We start from the raw sequence: 15,224 nt of genomic DNA on the forward strand, positions 1-15,224 counted from the left end.
TTTTTATCTGATACCTTAGAAGACACTGTTTGGCTAAATAGTCTGACAACAGTATGTTGGGGGTGCCCTTTGCCAGTTGGCATAAAGGGGCTCATAGGGTCACAATGGGGCTTTCACCTTTCCCTTCTATTCCTCGTTATTAAAAACCTCACAAACTTATCAGTTCCCAAAACAGTTTTAAGAGTAGGATTCAAATAAAACAAACACTTGCCCTCCAAAGGCCAAGTGTATTCTTGATGTAAGCCTGGGGAGTTTGGATGCAAATGGAACACGTAAATAGCCTTGTTACGATTTACTATGGCTGTGCACTGTGGTGTGTTCTCCATGTTGTTTACCTCTAAGTGTCCAGTACTAACAGACCCCCAAATTAATGAATAGCTTACTTGGAACTGTAAAGACATCACACTAGGGGGCTTCTGACAATCTTAATAATGAAACCCTAGCTAGAATTACACAGCAGAGTCTTGCTCAGCTACATAATCATATTTGCTACATGTCTTCATTCTGTTTTTAATCCTGGAGTATCTGGTTGAAAATTCATCCAAAGTTAATAATTGTCTTGACATCCCTCTAATTAATTTCTCAAGTGATCTATATTTGAATCCAATGTGCTAACACATCAGCTAGTGAATGACAGCAAGCGAGAACAAAATGACATCAAGGAAGAATGAAATAATTCTACATTGTTTTTTACACTGTGGTTGCTGTACAGAGGGTGATGCGTGCCTTAGAGATACCTTAGAGAGACAAACAGACACAAAGTCTATTGAAAGTAAGAGTACCAGTGAATTTCAGTGTGAAAGTTACTCATGTATCTGACTAGTTTGTGAATAGGTGTAACTTGGAAAATCATTTGTGATTAATGGCACTTCAAGCTGTTAGTGCTAGTTTGGAAAGGTGGGCCAGGCAGTTACTGCAGAAGCTAGGCTAGGGTGGAATGCCTGACAGTAGCTTGGCTAGCAGTGCATGAATTTAGGGCAAATCAATGAGAGTATTTTAATAATATTTCCTGGCAGTGGGGAGGGGGAGCACAACCCTCAAACAGCTTGACTCATGCCACCCAAAGCAGCTCCCCTCCCCCTCAGAAAGTAACCCCCCACCCCTTTTTGAAAAGCATTGGCTCCTCCTGCCTCTGCCTCTCCCTGCTCAGCACAGCTCGCAGGCTCTGCTCCCGTGCAGGGAGGGGGCCTGTCTACAACACGTGACTGAGCAATCGGGGAGGGGAGAGCATATGACCCCACCTTCTGCCCCCCCCCCATACATTGCTTTTGCAGAAACTTATATAAATGTTTCTAATTTTAATATTCTGTATCTTCCCCTGCTTACGTGGATCATTGGAGTGCTGGCGGGACTTTTCTTGGCTTTGGTCTTCTTTGGCTTTAGCCTCCAACTTTATGTTTTGCTCAGTTCTGTTTTATTTTCAGCTTTGATTTCCAGCCTGTTATGGGAAATGTGTTCATTCTGGGGAAGAGGTTCAAATAGGAAAGACACTTTCAAAATCAGAGATGCTTCTGCCATCCATTAGTGATTGATTAATCTATGGGTTACATTTGCCTCAAGCTTTAACCTTGAGACTTTTAAATGACAAGTTCCCTGCTAGCCTTGTCCAAATGGCTGCAATTCTCTCTTGGGTGTATTAAATCAGTATTTCCCAAGCTGGGGGATGCCAGATGAATAAAAGGGGGGTGGTGCTGGGGAGAGGCAAAGAAAACTGGGGCAGGAGACTGCAAGACACCATATACCATCCCACCCATGCACACAGTTCAAACCTGCTGCTGTGTGATTGGATGAGGGAGTTGGAAGTCCTTTCCTTCCTGCTCCTATTTTGACCCCCCAGTGTAGCTAGTGCTAGCAACAGCTGCCATGTACAGGGCTGGAGGCCTAGAAAAGAACCTGCTGGCCCACTCTTCTCCTTTCTGCTTCCACAGTATTCATAGAGCCATATAAGTGCAGGACTGACAGGGAGCTCAATAGATCATCTAGTCCAGGCCCCTGCACTCAAGGCAGGAGTGCACCAATCAAGGAAAGGTAAGAATATCTTTGGATACAGACTGGCTAACCTAGTCAGGAAGGCTTTAAATTAGGTTAGGTGGAGACAAGGGACAAAAGCCCACAGGTAAATAAAAAAAACCATGGAGACCTGGGAGAATGGTTGGAATCTGGGGCTGAGAGAGGGGAGCACAGGCAATCATAGCAGAAGCAAGAGGGAACATAGAGGGGAAATCAAATCCGTATCTCAGATGTCTGTATGCTAATGCAAGAAGAATGGGGAATAAACAAGAAGAACTAGAAATATTAGTGAATAAGCACTACTCTGACAGACAGATCATCCCGGGGTGGCCAAAAGTAGTCTTTTGTTGAATGAGGACTAGGATGGAACTGGAGCAACCAGAGGCAAACTGGGAAGAGAAGAGTAAAGAAAATAAAAACCACGTGGAAAAGATTAGTAAAAAGAAAAAGATGAGGGGAGGACGACAGAAAAGGAGAAACGAGAGAAATGGCATAGAAAGAAGCAGAGATGGCAGCCACTGTATCAGGACATGGTGAGAAGGGTGATGGGAAGATAGGAGATGCCCATTGACCAGTCCACCCCATGGGGAGTTGTGACAGGGTGTACTAGGCCCTTTGAACCCCTGCTGGAGGAATCCTGGTCCTACCACACCTTACCCCAAAAAGACAGCAGTAGAGTTGGTCCTCCAGCCTGTCTAGAGAGGCTGCAGGGAGCAGCCAATCAGAGCCCAGCAGGCTCCTATAAAAAGTAAGGATGGTGCTCCTGGCAGGCTACAGTACCTAGACAGAGCAGTTGCTGGCTGGAGCAAGGAGGGCATTCTTGGTCGGCTTCTTCAGCCTTAGCTTAAGGGTGAAGGTAAAACAGGGGTTGTGGGGAAGTGGCCCATGAAACAGTAGCTGCAGATTAAGAGGATGCAGCATGTTGCTGCTATTTATAGGGTCACTGGATCAGGACCCAGAGTAGTGGGTGGGTCTGGGTCTACCCACCCACTGGTAGAGTGGCCAAAGTCCTGAAGAGGGGGGATCTAAACAGGCCCATGGAGCAGGCTGAAGACCCTAAATAGGGTCAGCATTTATGCACTTTAATACCACCCACAAGGAGACTGAACTGAGAGGGCTGAAGATGCTAACTGAGTGTATTGGGATAGGCCCCTGTTGGAGTGGCTGAGGACTGAGCCCAGGTACAGGGTTAGCAATAGAGACATAGCTAAGGGCACTGTGAGAGACACTGTATACCATGGAAGGAGTCTGTTTTGTTATACACCTACAGAGTGTGTGTGCCTTGGCCGGAGGGCTGAGTCAGCGGAAACCTGCTTGAGAGCTTAACTGCCAACAGGGGACCCTGTGAGCAGAGACACCCGACAGGAGGCCCTCACTGGAAACAAGTGGCCTCCTCACAGGGGACCTTCTCAGGAAAAGGTTGGGAGCCATGCCCTTATAATATGAAATTAGTGACTATTTTAGCCATGGCTGTTGGGGTGTGAACTGGCACCCTCCTTCCCATGTTTGCCCTTTTCCAGCTATATTGTATTCATTACATACTACTCCTACTTAGTATTTTGTTTTGAACTCTAAATAGTTCTCACACACCCCTGCAATGGGCCAGATTGAGTGCATCTCCGTCTCATACACAACCAGTCACAAGTGATGTCCCTGACAGTGCACCTGTCCCAAAGGGTTAGGGAGGAGATAGGGCTGTGCCCCTGCCTTCCCTCATACTGGCTCCTGATCAGACACACTGAGGGGAGCAAACTAAAAAATGCTGCAGCAGTCCCCCTGGGGCTAATTCTACAATTTATCTCCCCAAAGATGGGGGGTTGAGAATCTCTGCAGACCCAAGGTAGTTTGTTACCAATGTTTTGGGCACTATGCTGAAGCTACTGAGTCAGTGGTTAATGCAAACTGAAATAGGGTAGTAGCTCTCTTAGCAGGAGCCACGAAAGAATGGGTGCTGTCGGGGAGAGCTGCTATCCCAAGGCAGGGAGAAGAGGGAGTGCACTCTTTGTTTTAAGCACAAATTGTGTGTTGGGATGAGATTGGGGGAGCTCCAATTTACTTTAACCCTGCACTGAGTAGCACATTCTTATTCCAGGAGTCCCCTTTGAAGTCAGTGGGACCACTGGAGCATGTAAATGCCACTCCTTGTGAGTAAGGCTGGCAGAGTCCTTTATGTGACAAATACAGTGAAATACAGCCCGCATTGACTTTAAAGGGCTTGCATCTGGCATGAATTAATCCTGGAGTATATACTTCACGCTGTGGAAACTTGATTGCCCTCTAGTGGCAAAACTGTCTACATAAAAATATTCTTTGTTCTAACTGATGGTTTTCTCATGCTGCAGAATGAAGACTGAAGTTTCTGTCCTAGTTACAAAGCTTTAACCACATTGGGTCATATTCTCAACTGGGTGGAAATCGGCATAGCATCATCAGGGTCGATTGAGGTATGCCACTTGACACAAGCTAAGGAACTGGCCCACAGGTTTTAGTGCACTGAAAATCTTTTCCTTACTGGTTTGAGTCAGCTATTAGCTTAACTGTTTCTCCATCCGGTATAGATGGATTTTTTTTAAATTTATTTTTTAATTCTGTATAACAAACTATTGGTGTTGACTGAGTATATTGTTTTGTTGATTTGATAAATCCATGTATAATTCTGATTTCAGTTCTACAACAGGACACAAATAAATGCCATTTTATTAAACTCTCTTTCAAGTTCACAGTATGCACCATGTAATTTAAAGCAAAATGTGAAAATTAGCCCAAAAGGAATGTAAATTGTTTGTGTGTAAATAACCTCTTGTATGTTTAATGCTTCCTTTATTTCATGATTGAACTTTTCCGTGCTCAAAAATCCTGTTAACTAACACACTAGCTGTTCATGCATGAACTTCCTATAATCAGGACTGTTGGATTTGCTTTACCAGGACAGAACAATGATCCATATAGTCTGGTAACCTGTCTGAGAATGGTCTTCCTTCAGAGGAAAGCCCAGATACCCATAATAATCAAACGTTTATTCAGACCTTTTCTTCCATAGAACTGACAGTGGTTTACAAAGGTGGCTAAGTATCTTTGGCCAAAATTTTCAAATTTGGGTAGGTAAAGTTGGGCTCCTAATGCCCTAATTAGTTTGTGAAATAAAAATTCTCAGCGGTCCTAAACAACCTGAGCTCTTTTATTGATCAATGGCATTCCTATGCTGTAAAATTAGTGATTAAAGTACATCAACATACAAGGAGAACTTAAATTTATAGTGGCTGTCAGAGGTCTTGAAATCATATGGGAATGAGGTGTCATTTTTACCTTCTGACAGCAGCCTGCAGCAAGGGGAACAATCTGGGGACTAATTATGGCTTTATACAACACTGATCACTGTACTCTTGAGGGCCAGGTTTTAAAATATGTTTAGGCACCTAAAAGGTGAAGACAGGCACCTAGGGGGACAGATCATCTGGGAGAAGGAGGTGGATAAAGGACTCCCACCTAGGACACTTCATCAGATCCCTCTGCTGCTCCATTGGCTGATGGGGAAAGTTTCAAGACCCAGAAACTCCCCAAACTAGGTTCCATCTTTTTCTACTACATTCTCTTTGGATGCCCCTGCCTCACCAGCTAAAGACCAAGGGGATGCCTAGGAGGGAAGCTCTTACTTGTCTTATCTCATTTTAACAATGGGCCCAGAGTTGTGCTTCTCTTGTACTTTCTTTTGTCTTAACCCCTAAACAAAGTGAAATCAGAATCAGGCACTCTGTTTATCTCAGCACTTCCACAGTAGAGTAAAACACAAGTTGCAATACAACCCCTTTCCCTTTTCTCAGCACCTAAAGGAAGGATAGTCTTGTGGTTTAGGCACTAGAATGGCACTTGCATTCCAGTGCATACAAACAGCTTGTGACTGGGATGTTTCCTGGGTTATTTTTTGAAATAATGCAAACTTGAACTATTGAGTGAAACTATCTGGGTGAGAATGATCGACTTGGACTGCAGCATATCACTCTTTCTTCTGATACAATGAGGCCTGAATTAAATGAGTCTGTAAGTGCAGCATATTCACATATCAGAGTGACCTTCTGGCCTTCTATTGAGTTCAGCTTCTGAGTGATGAGCACTGGGAAAGTAAAGATGATGACAAGAAGGCTCATCAGCTCACTTAGTCTGCAGATTGTAGTCAGACCCAGTGCCCACAGAGAACAAGTAATGGACATTGAGGAAATAGGAGAGAGTCTGACTGTGCCTGACAGCATTTTAACACCCTCTTGTTTGTCTGAGGTGTCTAGGACACAAGAGGAGAAGTGATAAAAGCAGGACCAGACACCTCTCTGTAAGAGGTAACATTGATGGTAACCTGATGAGATTGCAGAAAGGCTGAGAAGAGTTTGGATCCTGGGAATACTGCTGAAGGAGAAGCCTTTGAGAGCTGCAGAAAGCTATGGGCTCATGATCTAGCTGAAATTCTTCCTTTCAGTTACTGCCATTTGCTTTTATCTCTGAGCATTTAAACGTTAATATGTGGGCTGCCCTGCGAGTCTCTTGGTGCAGAGGATTTACCTCAGGTCACTCAGCCTCAAACTGCCCCTATACAAACTGATACTATGTAGCAGAAGGATGGTCTTGTAGCCCAGGCACTTGGCATGTAACTTAGGCAACATAGTTTCAAGTCCCTGAGGTAACAGAGAAATGTTTGTGTGACCGTGGGAGGCAAGTCACTTAATCTCTCTGTGCCTCAGTTCACCAGGTGTAAAATGGAATTACTAATTCCCTGCCTCACAGAGACAGTGAGAAATAATATTTCTACCCCTCTCAAATAATGGGGGGAGCCAGATAAACACCTACAGGGAGTGACCCTGGTAGGCTCTGAAGACCATTTTCTCTGTGCAAATATTATTTATGTAGATAAATAAAAACTATTGTAGTTGCCCTAGGCAAGAAACCTGGCTCAAGTTCTACCTCAGCTCTTTCACCAAGGTTATAGAAATATTAGGCAGCAAGGGTGTAATAAAAGGTTAGAGGGCCCCAAATGAAATCAAGCTGCAGGTTTTCCTGTATTGTAGTCTTAGAGACTGCTGAGCAGCAGGTGGTACTAACGCCCTGCAAATTAAGAATGTATCTGGTAGGTTTCTAGAAGACTTGGATTCAAAGCCATTGCTTTAGCGTGTGTGTGTGAGAGAGAATGAACTTCATAGGATTGTTTGTCTTTAGGTACAAATGTAGCCCTCCCACCCGTCAATATCTGAATACTTAGCAAGTGTTTAAAAATATAAATAATAGCAACAATGTATTTTTTTCCTTCTTCCCAGCATGTAAAAAATAGAAATAGATTTCATTTGTTTGTAGATTTCTGGTTTGAAAGAGTGGATAAAGATGTTACTGAGGGAAAGCTAAGTTGAAAGATAATAGTGTCCCTCCCTCCCTACAAGTGAAGGGTTCCATAAATTCTGGGGTGATTACTGCTAGTTTCAACTTTACTATAAACAGGTTCCACCTATACCTGCAGAGAACCTAACTTGTAGCATTGTAAGCAAGTTGTCATTCTCTCAGTAAAAGACTGCTTGTAGGTCAAATTGGCAGCACAGCGACTGCCTTGTCTGCAGTCTATTTCTAAAACACTCTCCAGTCATAGATTTCAAGGTGATAAGGGACCAGTGTGGTTATCTAGTCTGACCTCCTGTATGATGCAGCCCATAGATCTTCCCCCAAATTTCTAGAGTATTTTTTTTTTATTTTTTAAATACAATTTTGTAAAAATTGTCAGTGATGGTGAATACATCATGACACTTCGTAAATTGTTCCAATGGTTAATTACTCACTGTTATAAATTTATGCCATGTTGCAAATGTGCAGTGCTGAGAAACAGCACACTTGCCATTTTCAGCAAATTACATGCTATGTCAGGGACCTCAGCCTGGTGTCTGAGATTTCTTTCTGTGTTCAAATTACAAACCTGTTTACCAAATTAACCATAGGCTAGTGCCCATAATTATCATTGATCAGGGAATGGGATTGGGGTGGGATTGCTTTAGATCGGGGAGGGGGAGAAGGTCACAATGAATTTTTGGGGATAAAGTCCCACAAGCTTTATAAAGTGTAATGGGACATACTTGATTTCCATTTTCATACCCTACAAAGGATATTTCCAGTTGTTGCTGAGTAATGATTAAACTCTGATTGCTGCAAGATCCATATGATTCATGTACAGACCCTATCAGCAATCTTTGGAGAACAGTCAGTCACCTCTTCAAGCTGCATGCTGCCTTTCCCTTCTCCACTCCTTCAGCACAAATGAGAGGGAACCAAATCTGTGTAACTGTTACAGACTGTTTCACCATAAAAGCACCTGCGATTTAGTTCTTAACATTCAGCCCACGATTCTACATTGGTTACAAAATCTTCATTTTCCTGTTGCTTGGTGTTTGTTAGCAGCCAGTAGAGGGCACTCTGGCATTTTATTTGAATATGATTTAACTTGAAGGTTTATATTTTCTTTTAGCTTAAAGTTTTAAATAGATTTTTATTAACAAAAGCAGGGGGTCTCACTAATTTTTCCAAGGGCTACTGTGCAAAGTCAAATGTAGGAAGGCAACAAAGACTGCTCTTGCATTTGCTGAATGAAACTTGGATATTTAAATAAACAACTCATGAAAATGGCTAACACTTACTATAGTTGTACTCAGTGTCAGAATGGAAGCATTTTACATATACATTTTGAGCATTAGCTAATGCAATCCATTTAACAGCTGAAAAAGACAGGAAATGGGGCAGCTGACTAGCACCCTGCTATTAAGACCATCCATCTGCTGTAATAAAATTACATTTAGTTATCTGTAGCTGCTACAGCACAGTCCCTTCCAGCTCGAAGCTTTATAATTTTAGTCAGGCGCACGCATGCTTGGTGGATTTTTTGTCTTCCTCCCCTGCTACGATAACAGAATTGCAGATGCTCACTGTCAGAAGAGATAAATAATAGGAATCACTTCTGCAACTATTTGGTCAAGTGCAAAGTATTCATCATGAAATGCATTCATCAGCCTTCATTTACAAGGAAAGTTGTGCGTGTTCCAGTCACTGTTTCCCAGAATGTATTATAACATTAGTACTTTGCATGTATATAACACCTTATATAACAAGCATTAATTAAGCCTCACACTTAATTGCAAATATTAATTAAAACAGCTGTGGAGGGAAGAATTTCTGTTATATCCACTTTACAAGTGGGGCCCCTGAGGCGTAGAGCAATTGAGATCAACATTTTCAAAACCTTGGGGATAGGCTCAAATATTCATTCAGGTAGCTATCGAAAGGCTCAAGAAGGCATTGGGCACCCAGAGTTTTTTTATGCTGTTTTTTGGCTGTGCCCAAGTTATTTGAGCACCCACTGCCTTACGCTTTCCAAATGGTGGGGGTTTGGTCTTGGGGATAAATGCACAAGGAGCTTCAAGGAGTACTCTAAAATAGTCATGTCCGTGGCATACCTACACCAGGAGGCACAAGTTAAGTTGCTGAAACAGCAGCTCCTCATTGTTGGGCACCCTTAAAACTGACAACTCCCAGGACTAGGATCCACCCCACACATACTTTTGAGAGAAAGTGTGGGGGTGAGTGGATTTACTGTGGATTTACAGGATTAGATTAGGGAAGGCAGAAAAGAGTAAACTGCATGCATCATGAAGTGACATGGGAAGGAAGTGGAGTCCTTACTCTCTCAACATGGGCTAGGAGCCTCAGGGGACTTTCCCCAACATTACAGATACACATATCATACAGAGCTACCGATAGTCTCAGTCCCTAGAGTCTATCATGCCCCTTTGCAATGTATCTGAAGGGGAAATGAGAGGCTGTGCTGCAGGAGCCATGCCTTGTCTATCCTCACTAGGATAGACAAGTAAAACAAAGAGATGGCAAGTGTGGGGAAGGAAATCAACAAAAATATACTCTTCTGTTAATGACTGCACACAAATAGCACAGTGTAGAGTCCACAATCATGCCACAACTCTTCTGTTATGCCATTGCTACCACAGCACTTATCCAGTTTACACATTAACGCCACGTCTTTTGCTTTATATGGGCCTGGAGCGTTTGCCCAGTAGCTTTTCCTACAGGAGGATCAATTCTGTAATTATGATATCAAGTTCTGGCTCTACGCAATTAGGCTAGCTCTTGCCCTCTCATCTTCTGTCATCACCCATGGCTGCCCCAAATCCTGACTCTCTAATGAAGTCTGAAAATAGTCCTTTTTACACCTCTTACCTACCGTTGCCCCATTTGCATATGTACTTTACTAAAAATGACAAAAGGTTTAGAAAACCTGATCTATGAGGAAAGGTTAAAAAAAACAGGCACATTTAGGCTTGAGAAAAGAAAAATGGGGGGGGGGGGGAAGACACCTGATAACAGCCCTTAACATATTTGAAGACTGTTATAAGAGGATGATGATCAATTGTTTTCTCTATGTCCATTAATGGTAGGATAAGAAGTAATCTGCAGAAGGGAGTTTGAGATTAGATATTAGGAAAAAATTTCCAACTATAAGGGCAGGTAAGGGCTGGAATAGGCTTCCAAGGGAGGTTGTGGAATCCCTGTCATTGGAGGATTTTAAAAACAGGTTGAACAAACACCTGTCTAGGTTTACATGGTCCTGCCTCAGCGAAGGGGACTGGACTAGATGACTTCTCAAGGTCCCTTCCAGTCCTACATTTCTATGATTCTATAATGTGCACCTCATATGCATTGCCATCATGCCCTCAGCACCCAGTAAAACTTCATCAGCTTTTTTGACAATCCAGGTTGCTCGGCCAACTTGGGTAAAGCCAATCACTAGCTCTGAAAATCCTTTGGGTGTGCAGCTCCCACCTGAGCTCCTAGATGGGCATCACAGTGCGTATTTGCATCTGCCCATTATGTGGTTTAATCCTATTTCTGTCACACTCAACTACAGAATGAGAGAACTTGCCTTATTATTACTTTTTAACAAAAACAATGACCAATTCCTGTTCCCTTTGCCCCATCTGAGCCTTCTCCACCAGTTCAAGACCTGCTGAGGTCATTGCACTGTTCCTGTTCCAGGTGTGCAGATGCCATATCAGAGAGGTGCTGACGTGTCTTGAGGACCTTAGAAAGGGAGGGGGAAGACTGAGGCTTCTTGAATTAGTGAGACAGCAATGTCCTAGAGTAGTGATATCTGAGAATCCCAGGAGTGGGCAGCCAGTTAAATAACCAATTGGCTGTACCCATGTTGGCTGAGCTCCCAGGATTTTCAAAAGAGCCCATGAAGTTTTACTGGGTGTTAAAGACCTGACTGCAAAGTGAGCATGTTTTCAGTGAACAAGCACTAACCGTGTTCTGCTCTGAAATTTCCCTTTGCATACTGAGGACCCAAAGCTGACCAACTACTTCTCTGCAGAGCACCCAAAGGGCCTTAGAAAATTCCCCTCTAATGGCCTAATTTTTTTCAGAGGTGGTAAGCATCCACAACCACAGCTGACTGCTCAACACCTCTGAAGATGAGGCCATCAGTGACATTTTCAAAAGTCAGATGAAAGCTAGATGTGAAATCAAGAATAGAACTCAGGATTCTTCACTCTTGGTCCCCTGATGTAACCACTAAAGTTGATCCCTCAATAAATTGTATTTAATGAGTTTTCATTTGATGGGATAGAAGTCTTAGACAATCATAGGAGAGCCATTCTCCCCCACATGTTCAAACCACATTTCTTCTGTTTGGGTGGTTCTTGCCAAAGTCAATTGCATTAATATCCTTGCCAAAACTATTTATTTATTTAACAAGTAGCATGGTTTTATTATGACAGACAGGGACTGAAGTTGTTTTTGTGTGAGCCCCAGAATTTCCTGCAATTGGATTGCATTCTTCTCATGCCTTCTAGGAGCCTTCATTTAAGAACTGCTTCTTATTTTATCCATCCTACCACCCAGGGTAATTGGTATAGTTATAAAGTGTCTGACATAACATAATTGTTATACGGTCCCTAGCAGATTAACATCTTTCAGTCCCTTAGAGGACACCAAGTTGTTTTCTATCAATTTGATTCAACCTGTGTGCTGGGGTAGAGTTTGGAATACTCAGGAATAAGAACTTGTAGGGCACGTTAAACACCACAGGTATGTAGTCACCTCCTCATGTGTTTTTGTAAAACAACAATAAAATATACGTAACTAGATATAGCCTTCCTGGTAAACTCCAAGAAAGTAAATAAGATTGGATGACATGGAAGTAGCAGAAACTAAACAGGGATAGGATTTATCTGCCTCAGAATGAACATTCCCTAGCTGTGAACTCAGTAAACCCAGCAGGCTTACAGGAGAAGATTGCCTCTATTTGTGCATAGAAATCATATGGTCGTGCTCTCAAAAGGCTGCAATAGAGCAGCCACCCAGCAACCCGTGGGCAAATTTCTGTGGCTCACATTCTTTCTGGCATCTGCAGCCTACTAGTCATGATGTGGCCCTTTGGAGCTTTCTTTTTGCCTGGGAATAAATAGCATTGCTCCCACACTACCAGGTTGGCTAAGGAAATCCCCTGCTCTACATGCTGTTGTCTCCCTAGGCTTAGGGACTGGCCAATTCCTCAGCCACTGAGTTTCCTGTTGTATGAAGTTAACTTTTTTGGAGTAATTCTTTTTGCCTGAGAAGTCTGAGTGCTGGTGAATGGGCTGGTCAGTCACTGTTGAAGAGTCTGAGTGTTCACTGGTGCTGTAGTGGGGTTTGTTTTTTTTTTTTCCACAGGCACACTGTTCTGCTTGGAAGGGTTGGTAATGCCGGTAGGATTTAAGGGGCAAACATGATCCTATGAAAGGTAAAATTTATTTTTTGTTCTTTTAACTGTAATGGAATTTTCCAGGTCCATTAATTATATTATCAATTCAATGATTCTGAGCAAGTCTAGAGACACCGCCCCCCTCCCCTTTTTTTAAATTATATGCTCAGGAAAATAGGGGAAATAGTTTCCCACCATGCTAGAAAGAGGCCATCTCACTAAGTGTATCTCATGCACTTCAAAGCATATTTCCTATTATATATACGCACATATTAACGAGGACCTGAATTTGAATTACTTGACAATCTTCACTCCCTTCCCACATATTTTAGGTGCTATTGTAACACAAATAATAGTAATAAGGACTAGAGGTTATTCCAGAATGTCTTTTTATGGGATTTCTTAGAAGTATCTGGCCACAGTAAGGCTGGATACTAGAGAAGATGGATAATTCTGCCCTGATAATTCCACCTTTAGGATCCTTTGTTCAATTCTTAATTTCTGCATCTTTTTCCCTTATGTTCTCTGAAGTTGTCATACTGACATTTTCTGCAGTAGTAGGAAAGCCAACATAAAGTGCTGTTGTAATTCCACACTGGGAGCAATATATTATGAAGCATGTCAAGTGAGATTCCCCAAACTTGCCTTTCATAGTAGCAGTCATAACAATCTACTGAATGTCACAGAGAAAACGTATCATAGGCATAGTGCCTTTATACCAATTTGCAGTGATAATATTAGAGTTTAACTTCTGAGAGTGGTAGGCAAACTAAATAGATAGCTATAGGAGGAATGTTTAAAAAGCTAAAGATGAACATTTCTAAGGCAGAACTTCTTAGTGATAAAGAAGAGGTATATCTTCAATCCAGAATGAATACCAATTTTTAAGTTGTTTTAACTTGCAATTTAAATCACACTGGATATGGTTTAACTAGTTTTTCAAAAATTGCCAGATTGTTTTTCTGTCTGCAAATATGCACAGGGGGTTGATCTTTCAGTGTGAACAGAACTCATGAAATAGCTAACGACAGGTTTCAGAGTAACAGCCGTGTTAGTCTGTATTCGCAAAAAGAAAAGGAGTTTTGTGGCATCCAATGAAGTGAGCTGTAGCTCACGAAAGCGTATGCTCAAATAAATTGGTTAGTCTCTAAGGTGCCACAAGTACTCCTTTTCTTTTCATGAAATAGCTAAGCTAATTAAGATGAGTTTTTTTTTCCCCCTGAATAGGTGTGCTCTTGGAATCATTTCACGTGGGTATGTAGATCCAGGATCAGGTCAGACCTCCTCTGCTCAGTGGCACAAAGGAATGAGAGTAGTGAGATCCCAATATCTCAGAGGGATAGGAGGAAAACAAATGGGTCTCCCATTCTGTTTAAGCCTGCAATAGTCAGTTAATGTAAACATCACCTGGTTGAGCTCTAGGGCATGGCTGAATAGATGGCAGGGGAAGGGGGGAGTGAGTAGAAGTGGTCTGTGCAGTAGGAGACTTGTGCAGGTAAAGTTCTGTCTAGGTTTTCATATTACACATTCACTGTATTGGTGCAAACTATGCCACCATTAACTCCTGTTAAGTCCTGTTATGCACCATCTGTCCCACTACTTGACAAGTGTCCTCTAATAAAAAAATTGCATTTACTCAGACACAAACAATCCCAAGTATATGCCTTACCATGCCCCCTAATTAGCATTTAACTACACATTTGCCTACATAATTTAATATGGTATGTGTAACCGGACACAGACTCACTGGCAGCACCTCCTGCTGGTCATTTCAGAGAATTAGCACACCAGCCTCCAGAGCACCCTCTTCAAGCCAGTGTCTCACCTTGCTGCTGGCACCCATGTCCCTCCCAGGACCCTGGTACCCCTTTCACTGGATGCTGCCCCCTGGCAGTACCCCACAGTTCTGGGTCTCCCCCTCCTAGGGGAACCCCCCACCTACTATCCCTACCTCATCTCAGTCACAGGCTCCTATCAGTCACCAGCTAGCCCCCATGCCCTGGGGCAGACTGCAGTATGAGCCACTCATCACCAGCAAGGTTGGGTTTGGACCTGCTGCCTCTGCCTACCCCTGCAACCCCCGTGCCTAATAGGCCTGCAACTTGGGGCTTTCCTAGGCCAGAGCTCTCCAGCTCTCTTGGCTTTTCCTCAGCCCTGCTCCAAACTAGGTTCTCTATTCAGGTCTCTGCAGCCAAGTCTCTCCCTCTCAGAGGTAGAGAGAGTACTCTTCTGCTCCTGGTTTACAGCCTTTATAGAGCCAGCTGCGCCCTGACTGGGGCATGACCCCCAGCTGAGGCTGCTTCCCCAATCAGCCCTGCTGCCTTTCTTCTGCAACAGCCCTCTCTCAGGGCTGTTTTAAATCCCTCTGGGCCCGAGCAGGTGTCTACCTCGCTACAGTATGACTGGCTGTGACTGGCAACCTTTGCTCAAGAGCTTGGAAAAC

Source organism: Eretmochelys imbricata, chromosome 5, assembly GCF_965152235.1.
Source record: "Eretmochelys imbricata isolate rEreImb1 chromosome 5, rEreImb1.hap1, whole genome shotgun sequence".
NCBI lineage: Eukaryota > Metazoa > Chordata > Testudines > Cheloniidae > Eretmochelys > Eretmochelys imbricata.